Source organism: Rhinolophus sinicus, linkage group LG13 (assembly GCF_036562045.2).
Source record: "Rhinolophus sinicus isolate RSC01 linkage group LG13, ASM3656204v1, whole genome shotgun sequence".
NCBI lineage: Eukaryota > Metazoa > Chordata > Mammalia > Chiroptera > Rhinolophidae > Rhinolophus > Rhinolophus sinicus.
Window position 1 is genome coordinate 33514080 of NC_133762.1, and position 22733 is coordinate 33536812.

At 48.0% G+C, this 22733-nt stretch overlaps 1 pseudogene; it reads left to right on the plus strand.

The window, feature by feature from the left end:
- The first annotated feature begins 878 nt into the window (after positions 1-878).
- LOC109456243 (large ribosomal subunit protein eL28) lies at positions 879-18516 on the plus strand (annotated as a pseudogene).
- The last annotated feature ends 4217 nt before the right edge of the window (positions 18517-22733 follow it).

Below are 22733 nucleotides of genomic sequence, written 5' to 3' on the forward strand. Positions count from 1 at the left end.
TGAACTTGTCACGTTCTCCCAACCTGACACTTCTCTGAGTTTCTTACCAGTCTCCCCAGCCCAGATGTATCCATTGGCCCCCCCAGGTCGTCTCACCAGCCTCTTCCCCCTGCTAGGTGACTGAAGAAGGTGACCTATATGACCACTTGACCCCTGGCTTCTGGCTGTATTTGGACAACGAGACGCACTAGAGACCTGAAGGAGGGAAGAGAGAGAGGTTGGGGTATTTATCCCCTGGACTCTGCTCAGAGCCTCCACACTCAGCTATCACCCGTCTGACTAGGTCACTCCACTCAAACACCTCCTGAGTCCCCATCACCCAAATGGCGAAAGTGTCACTTTTCTCCCACATAGAAAGACCTTCTCCTGGGGGCCCGTGCCCCCTCCACCCTTCTCTCCATCACCTCCTCTCTCTGCCCACCTAGCCTCCTGCTTCAGGGCCTTTGCTCATGCCATTCCCTCCCTTTGGAATGCCTTGCCCACATTCTAATACAGATAAAGGTATCCCTGGTCTCATTAGAAGATGAGCTGCTAAGAAAGAATAGGAGATTTTGCAGGAGGAGGAAAGAGAAAAGTCCCCTTGGGAAGGAAGAGTGAAGAGCTGCTGTGCAACCTGCTGGGGAGGCCGGGATGCCCTCGGTGCTCCCATGATGCCTCACCAGGGGGCAGCGGGACCCGGCAGGATTCCCAGGCTTCCCTATTCCAGCTTTCTCTCCTTTGACCCGGCCTTCTAGCCCCCCCTCCCTACCAGACCCATTCCAAGCAAATAGGAACAGTTACTGCCCTTCCCTTCACACCCCATCTCCCTCGGGGTCAGTGCCACTCCTGGACCTGGGACTGCCTGCCTCTTGTCCAGTCTCCTTCCACATGAGGAGTGCATGGGACCAAAGGGCCATGACCTCCGCGAGCCTACACCCTCCTCCCAGATCATGTTCCAGGTACCTGCACCCCAGAATTCTCTGCCCAAATATCCTCAAGCTCACTCCTAGGGTCTGCTGCACGGGCCTCTTCCCAGATCTATGCTCCCAAGACCGACCACGCCACTGGCCGGGGGATGCTGACCCAAGAGCAGCAGTAGGGTATAGACGGAGGTCAGACACAGGGCTGGGGTACCCACATGCATGCACACAGCACCCTTCACTGTGCGAGGCAGAGCTGGAGTGAGAGGAGACGGGGACGGGCCAAGGGCCTGCAGTTCCATTTGCAGTCTTGCCCCAGGTCCTTTAAATGTTCGGGGTGAGCTTGTCCAGAGTCATAGGTTGGGGTCAGCATCCTCCTTGCCCCCCTTTTCCCCCAAAGCTGCTCTCAAACTCTATCACCCTCTATCATCAGGTAAAAGTCCCCATGTTCTTGTGGCTCACCTCTACCCCTGCGGCCGGCTCCGTAACTTGCAGGGCCCAGTGCAGAATGAAAACATAGGACCCCTTGTTCAAATAGCAAGAAACATGTGCCCCTGAAAGCACAAAAATATAAAACTCTTCCCTTTCTTTCACGGTTCTGCTCTCTGACTTGGCCTGTCGTGATGTTTCTATTTGCTATTTAATGTTGCGTTCCTTCAGGCGCGGGGACTCGTGTTGGCAAGTGGAGACCCTCAGGCCCACGTGCACAGCCCACCGCCTCCAGGATCCCTATCCTGCCAGCTGCCGGGCCCATGCATCACGCATGATGGTTGGAGGTGCGGAGGCCAATGTCCCCTTCCCACAGGCCTGTTGCCTTAGCCCACACGTAGACAACGTGCAGGAAACACTAAGCACTCCAACACTGGTGGCAGATATATTATTGTTGTTTACTATTTGCTGTAGCTCAGTGGTTTCCAACCAAGGGCGAGTCAGCCCCTGTAGGAGCATTTAGCAAAGTCTGAAGACAATTTTGGTTATCACACCTGCAGGGAAGGGTACTACCTATTGGGGAGAAGCCATGGACGCTGCTAAGCATCCTACCTTGCAAAATATAACCCCCTCCTTACTAGAGTTATTCGGCCCAAAATGTTAATACTGCAGAGGATGAGAAACTGCGGGAGTAGATGCTGTTTGAGCCCATTCATCCATCAAGAAAAAAAAAGTTTCCAACTCCTACTCCTGCAACTCACATTTCTACCACAAGGTGGCGCTTGAGCTAGCCGGTCATACCGGTGGTTAAATGACAGCCTAGATTCACAAATTCTTCTTTTCCATGATGCTTTTCTACCAAACACCATGCCCTGTAAGATAGCAAACCATGCTCAAAGAGCTATATGGCGCTTCCTCTTTATACAGCATATTACAGAGCATGCCCACCCACATCCTCTCCTTTGTTCCTCAAAACACTTCTGATATCATTCCCACTTTACAGAGGAGGAAACTGAGGCTTATATAAACAGTTCTCTCAAAACAAGGGCCTCCTTAATGGCATCACCTCGTTGTTCGTGGGGGCCTTCCTGGCCTTGATTTGAAGTCCTGATTTCACACACTCTGTGAGTCTAGAACCCTCCCTATGTTTGGGGAACCCCACCCCCACCCCCCACCACCTCCACCCATGAGCTGACCCCCTCTGGCCTCTCTCTTTGTGCTCTGCATGAATCTACCTGGGCACTGGAGGTTCATCACCTGAACAGGTGGTTACCAAACGTGTCTGCATGTTGGGAGCCACAGGAAGTTCTGGTGCCTGTGTCCCACCCCAAGATTGTGAGTTTATCTGGAATGTTTTAGAGATCCCCAATGTGTAGATAATAAGCCTGGAAACCACTGCCTTCACTGGCATCTTTTAAAATAAATTCCATCCTTTTCAAGCATTTCACTACTTTATACATTTTTTCTGAAGAGTTAAGAGGTCTTCCTCCATCTCTGGAACCCAAACACTCACAGCTGTTTCCGTCCCCCCCTCCTCCCTTGGACAGGCAGAGCCCCATCCCTGCCTTGTCCTACCAGAGCATTCGCCCCACTTTCAGGCCCTGCCATGACTTAGGATCTGTTGCAGGCAGGCTTGTCGAGGAAGATTTTTTCCCCCCTAAAAATGCAGTATGCGTCTGCAAAACGAATTTCTGACAACACAAAAATAATTCCGAAAATAATTAATAAATGAATTGCTTAATTTTGTCACAATTATTTATAAAGGAACCCGCATCCAGAACAGACGTTGGCGGCACGTGAGCATCACCTGGCTTTATGAAACCCCCGTGTCCAAGCCATGCCCAAGCCACGCCCCAAGCCACGCCCCAGACCAATTCATCAGGATCCCCAGGTACAAAGCCTCCGGGCGATTCCGTGTGCGGCCAAGTTTGAGACCCGCTGGTCCAGATCCTGCTCCTTTAAGCGTGGCCCCTGGGCTAACCGCTGGCTGCTTCCGAATCTGCGTTTTAACAAAAGGCATCACTCTAGAACCAAAAGGAAGTCAATGCACAGACCTGGGTACAACCTGCCCCCCTCTGCACAGACCTTCAGCAGCTCACCATCCCAGCCAGCTCAAGTTCACTGCCAGTAGTCCTTGCACCCCGCCCCCCTCCTGGAAACGGTGCTGTCCGAGGATTGCTTGGTCGTGGGAGCCAGGGAAGGGGAGGTGGGCTTTTCATAAGCCACAGCGTTTTCCAAACATTTTATCTCATTCATTTATTCTCAGTCACCCAGCTTGTTAACACATTTATATTGAGTGTGTTCTATGCCCAAGCGCTGTGCTCGGTGCTGGGTGTGCCACGGTGAACAGGGCAGATACTCCTGTCCCCGCGGACCGTACCTTCTGGTGGACATTCAGGCAAAATGCAAGTAAACAACCAAAGCAACTCTTTCAAAATCGCAAGTTGTGATGAGTGCTGAAGAGGAAACCCACAAAACACTGGGATAAAGAATCAGAAGGCACTCACGGACCCTTAGACGGTGTCCAGGTGGCCACTCTGCTGAGGGGAGGATATGCTGGAACCTGGCCTGAGAACTAACCAGCCGTATGAAGCGCAGGGAGGTGCGCAGAGGAGGCAGAAGGCATGGCTCAGGCCGAGGGCCCTCCATGGGCAGGTGTCAGATGTTCCAGAAACACAGACAAAGCCAGTGTGGCTGAACCAGTGATTCAGGGGGCAGGCTAGACAGAAAGATGCGAGAGACGGGCAAGGAGCACAGCCTGGGAGGAGTCAGAATTCCATCGTACATGCAAATATGGGGGAGTGATGGGATGCTAGTAATGTCTTAGAAAGCTCCTTCTGCTGGCTAGGGAACAGCCTGGAGAGAACCAGTGTCCAGCCTACCTGGGTTCAAGTGGCAGGGCCTGCACCCTTCCCATCTGCCCAACGCTGTGCCGTGCACCTTGGCAAAGGCCGGTGGGTGGAGGGGAGAGCTAGGGAGCCTTGTTCACATTCTCAAAGGCTTAAACTGAATATCTGCTACATCTTTTCAATGCAAAGTTAGACACATAAAAGTGTGTTCTCTGGAGCCTGTGTTTCCTACTGGAAACAGACAGAACATAGCCTTCCAGGAGACCTGTACCCATTTACCTGCAAACAGTGGGAAGAAATGCTGGTTTAAAAAACGGCCTGAAGGGTCTTTGTCTCAGGACCTCTTCTCTTCCCTATAGAACCTCCTCACCTCTCCCCTGCCTCCTGGTAAACGAGCCTGAAAACGTCAATAAGGAGGGGGCTGCCAGGTTCAGTGGATTTCTAGCAGGGCAGCTGCAGTATACAGCAGGGCACCATTCACGTCCAAGTGCATGCACATGGCGCCCCCTGGAGTCGCGTAGCCACACACAGAGATGCTGCCTAGGACGTGGGGTCTAGTGGCAGAAGGAGGCAGAGATGCCAGGTTGACGTGCTTGATGGCAAAGAAGGGAGATGCACATCTTGAGAGCCGTCTAAAGAAACTGGAAGGTGCGAGAGGGACACGAGAGGCTAGTGGCTTGAGAGGGCCGTGGGCCAAGAGGGAGACTTTCCTTAGATTGGGAGAGCCTTGAAAATGTCTAGATGCCGATGGGGAGGACTCAAGAGAACCCTCAATACATCGAGAGGCATGAGAAACATTAGCACGTCATCGGGACTTTCGCTGGTATTTCTTTGATGTCTGGTTTATCAGTCAAGGTTCCCCAGAGGCACAGGACCAATAGGCTACGGAGATGTAGATATTATATAAAAACAAGATTTCGTATAAGGATTTAGTTCACGTGATTATGGAGGCTGACCAATCTGAAGATGTGCAGTCAGCTAGTTGGATAGAGACCCAGGAGAGCCGATGGTGTGGTTCCAGTCTGAACGCCAGCAGGCCCAAGATCCTAGAAGAGCCAATATTTCAGTTCAAGTCCAAAGGCAGGGGAAAAAAAACAAGAACGTATGTTCCAGCTCAAAGGCAGTCAGGCAGGAGAAGTTCTCCGCGTACTGGTTCCAGGATACCTCTGATGCCCGCAACCCTGCCCGTTTCTGTCCACTGTCCCTTGTTTATATCTCCTCAGGATTCTGGTGGAGTGTGCTGAGGGCCGGCTTCCCGTGGGAGCCGACTGGGGGGAGCAAGCAGGAGCCCCGCCCTGAGAGTCTGCTGTGGACTCGCCTCCTCACAAGTGTGTGTAAGGCCCTGTGTTCTGAGAAGGCTCCAATCAGCCCACAGGGTCACCCTAAGCTAACCTCACCCCCCTTCATTGGGATGATGAATTTGGGCCCTTAGCTGAGCCCAGGTCACTTTCTTTTAATGCCTCTCATTAGCTGTGTGACCAGTGGCAAGCCAGGTGACCTTTGTGAGCCTCAATTACCCCATCTGTAAAGTGGGTATAAGACCTTCCCAGGGGCTACTCTCTCTCTGCAGCTGACTTCATCCTAAACTGTGGACTCTGTCTTTGGGAAGGATTAAGTTTGGCCACTCTTTCATTCATTCATTCACTCACTCAGGAACTAGACTGCCCTCTGGGCTGCCAGACTGTGTGTCTGACCATTATCCATCAGCTTAAAAGCAGCTTCCTTCTCTTTTCTCTTGTCTTCAGGTCTAAGGATTTTTTAAAATCATCTTCATTGAGGTATAATTTACATAAAATAAAAATTTATGCACTTTAGGTTTATAGGTCAAAAATTTTTTTTAATGTATATGCCTGTGTAACCCCCACCCTTGTCAAGGCAGAGCACATTTCCATGACTCTGGAAGGTTCCCTCCCCTTGCAGTAAATCTCCTACCCACTTCTTCACCATCAAACAACCATCGATCTGATTTTTGTCTCTTTCCCTCAGCTTAAGTTTTCATTTACTTTTATTTTTGCTGGTATGTTTTCTTTTTCCTTTTTGCTTTAGGACACACGTCTCCTTGGTAAAATAATATTCATTTTTCTGCCAGCTACCTTCTTCAATCATTGGTGATAATGGCCCAATATAACACATACACACTAACCCACACACCTACACATACCTACATATTTACGCACACAATATATTCACTCACACACCCACACTCACACACATACATAAAATACACAGACTTACATACATATTTTAGGTTAAGGAAACTTTGGCGAGGCTCAAGAAGACACAGGTCCAGGTAAGACAAAACAGTTTTGTTGTTATCAAAACTCTTCATGTTGGTACACACACACACACATACACACACACACACACACACGTGCACACGCGCACACACACACACACACAGCGCCCAAAGCCAAGAACCATTTGCTACCACCTTCTGCTCCCTTGTCAGAGTCAGAGCAAGAGGAGAAAAATCGGGATTCTTGCCCTGTCTCAAAAGTAAAAGGGACAAATTAGTTTCTTGTCAGTGCACTGCAATAAATACATTGTCATTTTTATCCCCCAGTGAATCATAGTCTCCATTTCTCCCGTAACTATTATACAGTCTGCTGGCACTATATCATTTTTTGGTAATTTTATTTTCACCAATTGTTTTATGAAATTTTTGAGTTTTATGGACACTAAAACAAATCTAGCCTGCGAGTGTTATAGCCCTTTAAATCATCAGCAGGAAATCTCAAGGTTCCTCCAGACTGTGGTGGAAGGAGGCTTTAGGGAAGAAAGATGGCCCCTAGCTTATAAACTGAGCAAAAACCCAGAGATAAGTTTGTAAAAGGGACATAGATCATGGCGGGGGAGAACTGGGGTGTAAAACATCTCCCTGCTCAGTTCCTATAAGAATAAAACTGGACTTTTATTTAGCAGAAACACTAAAGTAGTTGGGGGAACGGAACACACAGTCTACCCAAGCTTTCTTAGCCACAACCACCTGCATTTCCCTCCGAGTCTCTGTGAGACACACACCACAGCCAAAGAGAAGGGGCAAGTTAGGGACCCCTCAGGGAAGCGGGGCATGTCCGCGATGTCCCCACAAAACAGCCCTCCTGCGAATGTCAAAGTCACATCCCTGTGATGACAAGTGACAAAAAGGGATAAAAACAGATTCTAAAGTGCAAGTGAAAAAATAGAAAACCCAACAAGATGAGAATAGCTAAATCGATTTGAAAAAGCCTGGCCTTACCAATTATTAAAATGCATTATAAAGCTACAATAATAAAAGCAGTCTGTTACTGGCATAAGACTAGACAGATAAATCGATGGAATGAAATAAATAACCCTGAGTTAAGAACTTGGCCTATGAAAACTGAAGGACCACGTATCAGTCGAGAAGGGATGGATTACTCAGTAAATGCTATCTGTACATTGGGCTATTTGGGAAACCGTCCATTTAGATCTTCATCTCATTCTAGAGTCGAAAAAATAACAACTAATGGGTGAAACAGTTGGAAGTAAAAATAAAACAAGAAAAGGCTAGAAGAAAACATAGAAAGAAAATGATTTGATGTCTGGATGCATAAGGTTTTATCCATGACCTTGGACAAAACTGCCAAAGAAAAAGACAGATTTACCTTCTAAAACACTTGTATGCCTGTATTTCAACACATACAGGTAAAGGTCAAAAGTCAAACCGACAAACCTTTTTTTTTGTTGTTTTACATATAAAGGTTAATGTCTATAAAGCGATAAAGAAAATCACCGGCCCTTAATGCAACAGGCAGACGATAAAACCCTATAATTTATCAAAGAATAAATATAAATATCTCCTCAGCATAGGGAAAACTTTCCAACCACACTAGTTGTGATGGTTAATTACACGTGTCACCTTGACTGGGTGACAGAGTGCCCAGATATTTGGTCAAACCTTATTCAGGGTGTGTCTGTGAATGTTTCTGGAGGATATGAACGTTTGACTTGGGAGATTAAGTAAAGCCAACTGCCCTCCCCATTCTGAGTGGGGAAGGCCTGACCCTCCTCCAAGTAAAAGAGACTTCTTCCTGCCTGGTGGCCTTTGGACTGGGGCATCAGCTTTTTTCCCACCATTGCGACTCAAACTGAAATACTGGCTCTTCCTGCGTCTTGAGGCTGCTGACATTCAGACTGGAACTACACCAATCGCTCTCCTGGGTCTCCAACTTACAGACTCACCCTGCAGATCTTGGGGCTTGTCAGCCTCCACAGTCCTGGGAACTAATTCCTTAAAATAAATAAACAAACAAAAAATCAACCAGACGAGCAAACAGGCATCCTATTGGTTCTGTTTCTCTGCAGAACCCTGACTAACACAACCGCTCCTCAGTGAGCAGGATGGGAACAGGGTTTGGTGACGTTAGGGCACATTTTTTCTACTCCAGGAAGCCAAAGGAGGGTGCCAGGGCCAAACATGGGGCTGGCTTAAGCAGGTGAGTTTCCAATACTGGAAGTCACGGAGGCAGGGAAGAGTTGGGGTCCGTGGTCAATATTCACAGGTCCTACCTGCCCCACTTCCGTTTCTCCTTGCATGGGTTCTAGCCCCCGTTTTACTCTGAGCACCAGCCTGCACTCACTGTCAGGCCACGTGGTTTGAGCTCAGCTGACCCAACCTCTGTGTGAGCACCAACACATGCCTGGCCAGGCAAAACGCCACATTCTGCCAGGCCGGTGACCTGTTCACACCAACGTGAGTCAATCCTGGGTGGATGCTAAAACTATCATGAAAATGAAAAATCTTCTTAGCTCTGGGGTGGCTAAGCAGCGCAAGTGGAAGTCGAGGGCTATAGTAGCCATTTTGGCTGAGAATCAAGAACACAGAACGGAAAGGAGCCCGAAAAGATAAAGCAGAGTAGATTCCTGGTTGACAGCCCGGACCCGGCTCTTCCTGAAGGCAGACGAGTCTCTAGATGCTTCGATGATACAAGTCAAGAAAGTGGCTGACAAATGGAGTTCAGAACTTGGAGAGCAAACACAGGAACAGGACTGAAACAAAGAGTAGTAAGGGGGGTGAGGGGTGGGAGATGAGGGTAAGGGGGATCAAATATATGGTGATGGAAGGAGAACTGACTCTGGGTGGTGAACACACAATGGGATTTATAGATGATGTATTACAGAATTGTACACCTGAAATCTATGTAATTTTACTAACAATTGTCACCCCAATAAATTTAAAAAATAAATAAAATTAAAAAAAAATGAAAGGAGGGGCAAAGAAAAGGAGGACTCTGTCATTCCTGAGAAATGATCTTGAATGGGTAGGGCCTCGGAGGAAAGGGTGGACCTGAGCTGTCTTCCCAGAGTCTCAGGCGCCCGACATCCACCTCCCTAGAGAAAGAGAGAGGGCAGGGGACACGGTCTCCCACTCTTCCTGAAAGCGCCTCTCTGCCTCTAAGTTTCTGCCTGTCCTTCTGGAAATCCACTGTGCACGTATCATCAGTGCCTGGGACTCAGCCTCCCAACACCAGATGGGGGATGAAAGCCACTGCGTTCATTAGTCAAATGCCAAAGGTGCTCGTTATCCCCAGTGAACTTTGCAGAAAGGAGCCCAGTCTCATGCTGTCTCATTCACCTCCCTCTTACTTCCTCTTGCACCAGCTCCCCACCCAGCCCCTATATCTAATTCCCCCAAGCTTGGTCAACTCCCTAAATGTCCCTCATCCACCCTCATTTCTCTGTCCCCACTGCCTCCCGTGAGCCTAAACTTCCATCATCTCTCCCTGGACCACGCTGAGAACCTCCTCGTCCATCTCCCAACTTCCCTTCTTCCCCTGGCATCCTTTCTCAGCTCCAGCAGGACGAGCTTTCCGAAATGAAAATCTGAAAATGGTATTCACCTGTGTAGGACCCCCCCCCTGCCCCCCGCACCTCTGCACTGCTCACGGCATCTTTAATATGGCTTGTCAGTCCGAACGTGATCTAGTCCCAGCTAAAGCCGCAGCTCCGTCTGTCACCTTCCTCCTCTCTCCCCACAAGCCCCAGGCCTCCCTGTTTTACTTTCTCCAGTGTGCATTTTTGTTCAGTACACTTTCTGTTCTAGCATAGCATATATACAGAAAGGAGCAAGTGTTGCACGTATGGAGATTTACAAAGTGAACACATCTATGAAACCAGCACCCAGATTTTAAAAAGAGAGTATTACCTGGGCCCCAAAACCCCTCATCAGATCCTCTTCTAGTCACTACCCCACAAATGTAAACACTTTCCTGCTTTCTGGCCATAGATCCCGCTGCCCATTTTGGATGTAAATGGACTCACAAGGTAGCGTCTTTTGTTTCTGGCATGTTTGGCTCAACGTGATGCCCATGAGACGCATCGTGTAGCAGGACTTCATTTTCAGGGCTGCGTAGTATTCCAGGGAATGAATATATGACCGTCCGTTGATTCATTCTACTGCTGATACACACGGGGATATTTTCCAGCTTGGGTTATTGTGGATAAAGCGGCTGTGGACATCCATTGCATGTGTATGCTTTTTGACAGACATAAGCCTTCATTTCTCCTGCATCCTGGTCCTGGCATTGGGGCGGAGGCCATTTTGCCCAGAAAGGAAGCTTTCCCTGTGTCCCTCCTGAAGCTCGAGGAGGCACAGTACAAAGGGTGCACACACATGCAGACGCACACACGTGTGTACACACACAGCTTTAGGAGCCGTGCTCAGGGAGCCCACATAACCATACACACCCACAGGTATCATGGCTCTGAGAGGTCGGCTAGCTGGGCACAGACTCTCAGGCCATCCGTCCACACGCATGCCCATTCCAGGTGGGTGACTCCCGACCCATGTGTGAACACACAAACACACAAACAGATCCCCACATGAACTGTTGAATTTGTCTCCACGGAGCTGTTTTCTGCTTCCAGAAAGATAAATGTCCTCCTCTCACAGATGAGCTGCCGACCCCACAAATCACCGCTCCTCGGCTCCGGTGCCCTCCCACCCCCCGACCCTCCCCCATTACTCATCCAAAGGGGAAATGCAAAGAGTGGTAATAATTAGACAAGGACAAATCACTGGACTGGGTGGGGAATGGCTTCACTCAATAAAGGGCTGTTTCCCTAGCAACCGGGGCAGATGCTGCGGTGTGGGGGGGACCCAGGAGACCCACAATGGGGGGGTATGGGGAACTGCAGTCCAGGGCCATGTCTAGCAGGAGAAGTTTAGGGGCCCCAGGAGCTGGGGAAGGGGCAATCCAACCCCAACCCCAGGCACACTCATAAATTTTGCTTTCCAGGCACACAAGCAGTGAAAGGGAGATTGATGACAATCTGTCATGTCTTGTATTCTACATTAAATGGTGCAAATCTTGCCATTTTTTTCAAAAGCTTATCTTTTGCTTCTGAAGAGTTGAAATTTCTAAAAACCAGTTTTAGTTTTAAATATGATTACATGTACTAGATACTTCTTTTTTAAAAATCTATGTAGTACAACAGTACATAAAGCAAAAAAGTGAAAGTCCCTGTTTTTTAAGCCCAGCTTTCCTCCCCTGAGGTAGCATCATTACCCATTTTCTAGAACTTTCTACAGGCACATACAAATATAGATACAGCCAGCAGGGTAATAATAAATCTAACTCTTACATAGCACGTCCTATGTGCCGTACACACTGTTCTAAGCGCTTTATGTCAATTTGCTCAGTCCATACTCTTAATAACCCTATAAGGCAGACACTGTTATAAACTACTTTTCAGATAAGAAAGGTGAGGCCCAGAGGCCAGTGTGTAGCAGAACCAGGATCCAAACCCAGGCCCAGAATCCAAACCCCTGTCCGCCACACACTGCTGCTTCTTGTATCCCTAAAATAATGTGCTAATTTCCATCTTATTTTCTGCCTTTCTGTATAGAATCCTTGAGAAGATAGATCAGAGGGGGAGGGAGGGCTCCAAAGCTTGTTGAAGAAGCAGAAGGCGGCAAGGGAAGAGGGGCTGGGAGCTGCAACCCAGGGGTGCTGGGTATCCTACTTTGCCGCACCCAGGAGGGCGGGCTGGGGCTGCCCGGGGACGCCCGCATTGACTGCCACAACTTCCAAGCCGCATGAAGAGACTGACGCCCTGGCTTGGCACAGAGGAAGTGCAGCTGCTCACCTTCAGAGGATCGTACGGTTTGGGAACACTGGACGAGGTCATCTGGGGAAACACCAGCCTCTCTTCCCATTTGGCTGGGCCATGTCAGCATGTGTTCTCAGGGCTGGGGGAGACATCACAAGTTGTCAAGTTCAACTCCATACCAGAAGCGTCAGCTGCCCTGTGGCCGTGTCAGGGATGCCGTGCTGTGGAAAGTCCTTGTCATTTGGAGCTGCAAGCTGGATGTCTGGGAGTTCCTCGTCCCTCCAGGGACATACAGAGAGAATGGAACCCCCTTTTACATGTCAACTTTCGTTCCTTCGAGAACAGCACTCTACCCCTATGGATTAGTTTCCTAGGGCTGGCATGACTCATTACCACAAACTCGATGGTTTAAAACCACAAGAAATTATTCTCTCACAGTCCTGAAGGCCCTCCAAAATCAAGGTGTCGGCAGGGCTGGTTCCCTCTGGAGGGTCTGAGGGACTTAGTTCCACACTCTCTCTCTGAGCTTCTGGTGGCTGCCAGCAGTGGTCAGCATTCCTTGGCTTGTAGATGCGTCACTTTAATCTCTACCTCTGTCTTCACATCCCCTTCTCATGTTTCTGTGTCTCCTCTTCTTATAAGGACACAGAGTCACTGGATGTAGGGCTCCCCCAGGTATTCCAGAATGATCTCAGCTTGAGATCCTTACCTTCATTACATCTGTCAAGACCCTTTTTCCAAATAAGTTCAGAAATATTAGTTGATTCCAGCTGCTGGGACAAAACACCACCAACTGGGTAGCTTATAAATGACAGAGATTTCTCTCTCACAGTTCTAGAGGCCGAGGTGCTAGACCCGGGTTGCTGCATCGCCGTGCGAGGGTTCTCTTCCTGCGTCACAGCCTTTGCCTTTTCACTGTGTCCTCACATGGCGGAAGGGCCGAGGGAGCCCTGTGGGATCTCTTTTATGTGAGCACTCATCCCATTCACGAGGACTGTACCCTCATAACCTAATCACCTCCCAAAGGCCCCACCTACTAATGCCCTCAGCTTTGGGGGTTAGGATTTCAACATAGGAATTTGGGGGCTGGGGACACAAACATTCAGACCATAGCAGGTCACAGTCACAAGTCCCAAGAGGACATATCTTTTGGAGCTCCTTCACTCAATCTAATACACCCCTGAGTTCTTTTTTTTTTTTCTTCTGACATTAAGTACCTCTATGAAGTAACAGATTACATTGTAAACCAAGACACCAGAATGTAAATATACAGCTGAGTGTTTCCTCTTCAAAATAATCACACGGAAGGGGCAAGCTCTTAGTTTTAAAAGGTTGCCATTGCTGAGCGCATGTTGGAGCCTCTTCGCAAGTGTCTTCACTCCCTTTGGAAGCATCTTCTGGATGTCTTCGTTGGTGGCCTGTCTCCATCCTCAAAGAGCAGAATTACCTTTCTGGAAACTGGACCCACATCAGAAGAGAAAGGAATAGAAAGGTCTTTCCCAGAACTAAAAGCCTTGCCGTGGGTATCCTGGCTGGGTCTCTGCATCACGTAAGTTCTATGTCCCAAGCTGATGGCAGATCCAAAGCACTGCTCTTCTCTGACGGCTGCCTGGAGTGACGTTCTGAGTTGCGACAGCCCTCCAGGCGACGGTAGCACATCAGAATCCAGGAAGCGGAGGCGCCATATTTGTTAGGCGCCTCTAAGTTCTTTAGTCTGCCAAGAAAACAGCATCAGTTTTCCTGCCAATCCTCAGATGGCAAAACGCCAAGTCCGTTTTATTCCCATTGGTACTGGTATAGCCTACCTAATGGCCCCCAAAAACCAGTAGATGTTTTTCCATCTTTTCCACCAAGATGTCCTAAGAAGACTTGGCACTTGGTCAAGTTTAAAGTCTTGAAGCACTCTATCAAATTTCATCAAGCTACAAGGAGCAGTGTTGAGAAGAGAAAGCACTAGGCTTAGTGCTTAGAGCACCTGCTCTCCCTATGTCTGTGTCCCCTCGTTCTCCAGAGGGAGAGTTTGATTGGTCATTGGCTGGCCAATGGGTGGACTGACCTTGGACCAGACTGCCCAACAACCAGACAGATTGCTTTTCAAAATTGACTGAAAGCAAGAGCTACAAAAAGAGTTAAGGAGGCGTCCACTTGAGATGTAGAATTGAGCCCTTCAGAGGAGTTGGGGAGAACTCCTTGCACTCGGTAGGAGGGAGAGATTCAGGGAAGCCGCTGACTCACCAAATCTCAGCTTTGGTGCCTGGCACGTGGTGAACACCCCACACTGCTCAGCCTCAAGTTGCTGAGACTATTAATGCTGATATTCTTAAGGAAGAAAGCAAGCGGAGTAAACGGGCGAGACACAGAAGAGGATCTGCTTGATGCCGGACTAAAGCAATGAAGAGAATGGGGGAAACATTTCTTCTCTGTGCCCTTGTAACAGTTTCACTGATTCCCAGGGGGTGAGGATGGGGGATGGAGAATTGCTACCAGAACCACAGGGCCCCTGGCTGTTTGTTTTCATATTACACACTTATGCCCAGGCCACTGTCATTATATCTAGGGATCAGGGGTTGGGCACCCACTAAGCACTGGGCACTTTGCATGTGTTATCCCTCCCCCACTTTAACCTCTCCTGGCCTAGTGCTGCCACGGCGGGTGCAGCATTGAACTAAGTGGGCAAGCCCTGCCCTCAGAGGGCTTCCCTTCCAGTAGGGCAGTGCAAATGGAGCAAATAAGCACCTTGATATACAATACGTATTATATAATATGCATCATGCCTTTTGCATTGTCTATTGTATTTTACATAGATATAATTTCAGCTAGTGAACCACGCAGTGAAAATAAATACTGAAGCAGAGTAAAGAGGTGGAGAATGAAAGCGGTGTTGTTTTAGGTAAGGTGGGCAGGAAAGGCATCTGAGAAGGTGATATTTGAACAGAGACCTAAAGGTGTGCAAGTGTGAGCCAAGAAAGAGCTGCAGGGAGAGCATGCCAGACAGAGGGAACAGCAAGTGCAGAGTCAAATCAGAACGTGCAGAGGAATTACTCAAGACATTTTTTTTAAATGCAGATCCCTTGGTCCCAGCTTCAGAGATTCTGGTTTAGTAGGTCTGGGGGGGACCCAGCTATCTCCATTTTCATGTTCCTCGAGTAATTCTGATACAAGTGGTCTGTGGTCTTACATTTCCCCTGTCGTGTAGGTCCTTGGTCATTCCCAGTGAATCTGCTGTATGTTTTTATAAAAGCCCAGAGGCTTTAGGGTTTAAGACCTACAACGCGGTGAAAGTTGGCTCCCAGAGCATGGCAGATCCTCCCCACCGCTTCCTGTGCATCCATGTGGTCATCACCGTCTGAAATGGGGGCTCTGGATGAGCGGGCTGGGGGTGCACAGGCTGTACCTGCTGGTGGCAAGCCAAATGCTCGGCCCCTCACCCCAGAGCCCTGCTCTCCTAACTTAGGGCAAGGTTCAGTGATGAGAAATGCCCCCTTCCAGATGCAGGCTTGGTCCACCCACTCGGTCCCCCGGCACCCACACTGCACCCCTCAAAGACTCTGCAATCAGTACAGAGTCTTTATGATAAAGGCAGCCGTGGGCTCTGGCAGACGGAGCGCAAATCCCAGGTCCATCCCTTATTGACCACATGACTTAGGGCTAGTAGGAGAGGGCACGAGGAAAGCTATTGGTACAATCTCTGGTTCACAAAGGCGTTTCATAAAATGCAACCCTTAATATACATGATGTTATCATTCAACTCAAATGAATTTGCTGTACCCACCAGCCCAGTCTCAGTATGGTGGCACCTTTAACAAAACACCATCCAATAATCGGAAAGTCACTGGAAGTCATTCTATTCTTCCTCTGCTAGGGAATGTCAAGGATGTCAAAATCATCACCCCTCACACTGCTTTCTAGGATCCCATTTGCACATCCTTTATCCTTTAATTTTCTCACCTCTCCCCACCCCCCAAATCCTCTTTCTCAACTTCCGGCCAATACATTCTTTAACTTCTACCCACAGGGCCCTTCACGTTTTCTTCCCCATCTTCTCTCTATTGTATATCCTAGCCTTTCAGATGCAACTTCCCAGGCTCCACACCCCCCATAATAATCATGACTGTCATGACAAATGTTGCATCTTTGGGGCGATTGACAGAGGAAGTGATGATATTTAACCCACAAGCACTCATGATCATCCCTCAAATGCAAATGGTGTGGGCTGTAGCATGTGCACGGATATGCACATATGTGGCAGGCACATTTGTGCACACATATGTGATGTAACATGCATATGTGTGCCCATGTGTCACGTGGCCATGGTAGATGCCCAGCATTGCACATGCATCCTTAAGCACACACATGCACATTTGTATACACATGTGCTATACCATGAATGTGTGTGCACACGTGTGGGCATTATGTGTGCTGTCACATGTGCATATACATGCACAAACATGCAAGGCACATTTGTACACATATGTGCCATAGCACGTGCCGATATGTGCATGCACGTGCTGTGTGTAAATGGTGTGTGCTGTAGCGAGCACACATGCCCACATACACACATGCCATGTGGGCTCCGGGGTTCTGTGGGCAGGCCTGTGTCAAGGCAAAAGACCGGCCAAACAGCAGCCAAGCTCGCCTCCCACAGCCAGTCGTCCCTCCCACTGGCCTCAAGAAACAAAGACAGTTTAGCAAGAACTCCCCAGCTAAGCGGTTTTTATAAGACCTTCAGCCAGCAGCCGCCTGGCTGAGCTGAACGTCTCACTTTATTAGTGAGTTTGGCCTTGGGTGTCTGGCTGTTTGATCAATCCTGCCGGGGGTCAGTGATATTTCCTCCCAGCCCCCGCCCCCGCCCCTGCCTCTCCACGCACCTGATGAACAGCGGTGCCCCTGGACCACTGATCACCTATTGATTTTCCCGCGGAGGCTGCATCCCCCGCCAGCTGCCATCTCCAGCCCTGTCACCGGGACCACTTGGTGACTAACTGATCCCCCGGACCCCTCCCAAGCCCCCTTCACTTCAGACCTAGCTCCCCTCCCCGCTGGCCCATCCTGCCCAACTGGCTTTGTCTATGTCCAATCCCTACCCTGTCTTTCAGGGCTGAGTGCTAGGGCCACTGACACCCAAGTCAAGGCCTTTTCCCAGTGACCTACCTGCTCCACCCCCCAGGCAGCCTGGCTTTAAATCCCAGCTGTGTGACCTTGGGCAAGTCACTTCAACCCCCTGTACCTCAGTTTCCTTATTTATACAGCTGGGGCATATTAATACCTACCCATCCTATATATAAGGCAGCAGTTTCCAAAGTATGCTCTGGGGACCTCTGGGGATCCCTGAGACCCTTCTGGGGTGTCCATAGTAGTTAAAACTATGTTCATAAAACCACAAAGATGTTATTTATTTGTCTTTTTCACTCCTAATTAAAGATTTTTCTTTTAACTCTCAGTGGAGTGTTCCAGAGACTATATGACATGTGCTATCTCAAAACCTTGAATGCAGAAGCAGATATGAACACCCAGCTGTTTTCTATTAAGCCTGACATTATGGAGATGTGCAAAAATGTAAAACAATGACACGCTTCCTTCCTCCTAAATGTTTTGTGTTGGGAAATATTGTTATAGCTCATAAAATATTTATGTTAGCATGTAATGTGTTTATTACTGCGATTTTAAATTATAAACAAATATTATTGCAATTTCTCCATTTTAACTCCTCAGATGGTAAACAGTGACAAATATGACCCACACGAGCAAGAGCTCTTTGAGATCCTGAATAATTTTTAAGAGCATAAAGAGTTCTTGAGATCAAAAAGTTTGAGAACTGGCCTCTATCCGTCTCCGGCTGCCACAACGAGGGGAACCGTTGCCGTGTCCGCACATCTGCAACGGATGGTCGTGGGCAACTGCTCCCGCTTCCTGATCAAACGGAACAAGCAGACGTCCAGCACCGAGCCCAGTAATCTGAGGGCCCCCAACTCCTTCCGCTACAACGGTCTGATTCACCGCAAGACAGTGGGCGTGGAGCCAGCTGCCATCGGCAAAGGTGTGGTGGTCATCATGAAGCGGAGATCCGGCCAGCGAAAGCCGGCCACCTCCTACGTGCAGACCACCGGCAACAAGACCGCCTGGGCCACCCTCAGCAGCATCCGGCACATGATCCGCAAGAACAAGTACCGCCCGGACCTGGGCATGGCCGCCATCGCAGAGCCAGCGCCATCCTGCGCAGCCAGAAGCCCGTGACACTCCTGAGCACCTCCCTCCCAAAGCAATAAAGCATGAAGTGTCAGCCAACGTTCCCCCACCAAAAAAAAGTTTGAGAACTGTTAGAGGAGACCCAAATGGCGGAGTAGATAAACGCTATGCTTGCCTCATCCCATGAGCACATCAAAATTATAACTATATTATAAAACACTCAACGTGGAGAACCACCTGAAGTCTGGCTGAACAGAAGTTTTATAACTAAGGATATAAAGAAGCCACATCGAGACTGGTAGGAGGGGCAGAGATGCAAAACAGGCTGGTCCCACACCCACATGTGACAGTTGAAAACTAGGATAGCTATCTCTGTGTCATCCAAGGTCTCTAGTCCCACTCCCCACACAAGAACACAGGACATGGTGAGGCCAAACAGGAACGCCCACGGAGCCATAGATAGGGGAGTCATACCACTATATTCTCGCTGGCAGCTGGGTTGGAGACATGGGAAGCAGGAGCCACACGATCCACAATCCGCCGTCCACTTCTCTGCCAACCCACCCCACTTGCTAGCTGCAATCCCTACTTGCTAGCTTAGCCACGGCGGGCAGTTATATCAGTGGTTAATGACTAACAGGTAACAACTGATGGTCAACTGCTACCCAAGCCAGCACCTTTCCACGCGAGGCAAGAGCCTGGAAACTGCTCTCTGGGACTCTGTCCCCACACTTGGCCACAGAGGTTCCCCACGAAGGAGTAAGAGACCCCAGCCCCTGACACCAGGCTCCCTAGCCCAGAGTACCGGTGCTGGGAAAAGGAGCCCCCACAACTTCTGTCTGCGAAAAAGTGGGGGTTCTGACCTTCCACGTAGGACAGAAGGCTGCAGGAAACCCAGACATCCTTTTAAAGGGCCCTTGAAGCACTCACCCTGTGCTCTGGCAGAAGGACGGTGACTCTGGGAGAGTTGGAGAAAGACTGAATTGTGTAACTTCAGGGCTAGGACTGAAGGGACAGTCCCCATTTTTCCTGTGTGGAGCGATACTCCCATGCAGCTGGCAGGTAGGCGCCATTTTTCCTGTGTTGAGCCCGCCCACACAGGCCAAATCTGAATCTGATTGGCCTGGTGAGCTCCACGGCTCCACCCTGCTGACTCACTGAGACCCTGCCTCACACAACTTGCAAAGCACAGGAGGCTTTATCAGCTGCTGAACCTTACAGGAGCCGGCAGGTGGCAGCAGGCCTCAGAGTGTCCTGGCTTTTTGCAGAGCTACCCCAGACCTGGTACTGGTGGCAGCTGTCCTCAGTTCACATCGTAGCCTCTCCCACTCACCTCCAGGGTTAACACAGGCAGCAAACAACCGCAGGTTACTTTGTAGCTCTTACTAGGTAGTTACCGGCTGGTCACAGGCAGTGAGTAACCTGGGCCTGCACGGGAGCCCCTCACAAAAGGCCCCAGAACCAAAATATTTAGAGGGTGGCTTCAGACCAGAGCAGAGCACCACCCAATTAACCCCACAAGTGGCACACCCAAAGGGCAATCTCAACAGGCACCAGAGCCCACTGGGTCAAACCCCATTCAGTGGGGTAAGCCACCCACACAGCAACCTAAGCTGTGGAAACGGCCATTCCCACAGCCAATCAGCCTAAGGATCAACCTCACCCACTGACATGCCAAGAGCCACCAAGGCTCAACTATAACAGGAGGGCACACACAACCCACACAAGGGATACTCCTGGAAAACCCAGCTCAGGTGACCAAGGAGACTGGCCAGGGTCCCACAGGAAACCTACTACATAAGGCCACCTGGCCAAGACTGACAGACATAGCTGATCTACCTAATGCATCAAAATAAACAGAGAAGCAGCCAAAATGAGGAAACAAAGAAGTATATCTCAAGTGAAAGAACAGGAGACAACTCCAGAAAAAAAAAAAAAAAAAAACTAAATAAAATGGAGGGAAGCAACCTACTAGATACAGAGTTCAAAACAATGGTTATAAGGATGCTCAAGGAACTTAGTGAGAACTCCCACAAAGAGAGAGCAAGCATAAAAAATGACATAGAAACCATGAAGCGGAACCAGTCAGAAGTGAAGAATACAATAACTGAAATGAAGGAATCACCAGCAGATTAGATGAAGCAGAGGATTAAATCAGTGATTTGGAAGGCAAAATAGCAGAAAACAAAAAAAAAGAAAAAGGAAGAGGAGGGAGAGGAAGAAGAGGAAGGAAAGAAAGAAACATGAGGATAGTTAAGAGACTGGGACAACAACATCAAGTGTACCACCACATTCAGGGGGGGGGGGTAAGAGAGAGAGAAGAGAAAAAGCAAGGGATTGAGAATCTATGAAAAAAAAATGAAAAAAAACTTTCCTAACTTGGAAATAGACATACAAGTCCACAAAGTGCAGAGTCCCCAAAAAATGAACCCAAACAGGCCCCCACACAGACACACATTGATTAATATGGCAAAAAAAAAAAGCAAAGAGAGAATCCTAAAAGCAGCAGAGAAAAAGCAGTTTTTTTACTACCAGGGAGCTCCCATAAGACTGTCAGCTGATTTCTCAACAGAAACTTTGTAGGCAAGAAGGGACTTGTATGAAATATTCAAAGTAAAAAAAAAAGAACTACAACCAAGATTGCTCTACTCAGCAAGATTATCATTTGAAATTGAAAGAGAGATAGCTTCCCAGGCAAGAAAAAAAAAAAAGGAGTTCATCACCACCACCCCAGTATTACAAGGATTTTTTAGGGGACTTCTTTAAGATGAAAAAAAATAATAATAATAATAATAATAATAATAATATGGCAATAACTACATATCTATCAATAATTGCTTTCAATATAAATGGATTGAATCCTGCAAAAAAAACATAGGGTGGCTGAAAGGGTAAGAAAACAAAACCCTTACACACAAGTATGCTGCCTACAAGAGATTCATTTTAGGCCAAAAGACACACACAGATTGAAAGTAAGAGATGGAAAAGGTTATTTCATGAAAATGAAAAAAAAAAAAAAAAAACCCTGGGGTAGCAATAATTATACCAGACAAAATAGACTTTAAAACAAAGGTTATAACAAGAGACAAAGAAGGACCCAGTAACCCCACTTCCTGGTATTTATCTGAAGAAACCCAAAATGCTACTTCAAGGGGACGTGTGCATCCATATGTTCGTTGCAGCATAGTTTACAATGGCCGAGATGTAGAGGCAGCCTGGGTATCCAATGATGAAAGAATGGATAAAGAAGAGGTGGTACATATATACAATGGAATATTGCTTGGCCAGGAAAGCGAATGGGTTCTCGCCATCTGTGGCAGCATGGATGGACCTGGAAGGTACTGTGCTGAGTGGAGTGTCAGACAGAGAAAGACAGATGCAATGTGATTTCACTTATATGTGGAATCTAAAGAACAAAATAAACAAAACAGAAACAGATATAGAGAACATTTTGATGGTTGCCAGATGGTAGGGGTGTTGGGGGTGGTGAGTGAAAAAGGAAAGGGATTAAGTACAAATTGGTTGTTACAAAGTAGTCACGGCGACGTAGAGTATAGCATAAGGATTATAGTCAACAATATTGTAAGAACTACATATAGTGTCCCATGGGTACTAGATTTATCAGAGTGATAGATGGGAGGAGGGTTTGGGGGTCAGAGTGAAAATGGTGAAAGGATTAAGAAATACAAATTGGTAGTTACAACATAGTCATGGGGATGTAAAGCATAGGGAATATAGTCAATAATATGGTAATAGGTATGTATAGTGCCAGGTGAGTACTAGACTAGTCAGGGGGATAGAAAACTTTTTACATTATATAAATGTATAACCATATGCCGTATACATGAAATTAATATAAAATAATATTGAATGTCAACTGTAACTGAAAAATTAAAAAGAGGAGGGAAAGGAGAAGGGCAATAAGTGGTCCAACTTTCCAGGTATAAAACAAATAAGCCATGGGGATGGAATGTACAGCATAGGGAATACAATCAATAATATTGTGATAGCCTGGTACAGTGCCAGATGGTTGCTGGACATATCATGGTGATCCCTTCTCTAGGTGTATAAATGCTGAATAACTATGGCGTATTCCTAAACTAATGTAATATTGTATGTTAGCTATATTTTTAATAAAATATCTTTTTTAAAAGTTTGAGAATTATTAATACAAGATGCTAGCACACACACAAGAGATGCTAGCACAGTGCCTGGTCATGAATCACTCAGTAAATTTAGTAGTAGTAGTAGTAGTAGTTATCAATGGGCAATTTCCCCACTTGAGCTGGGGGTTCTC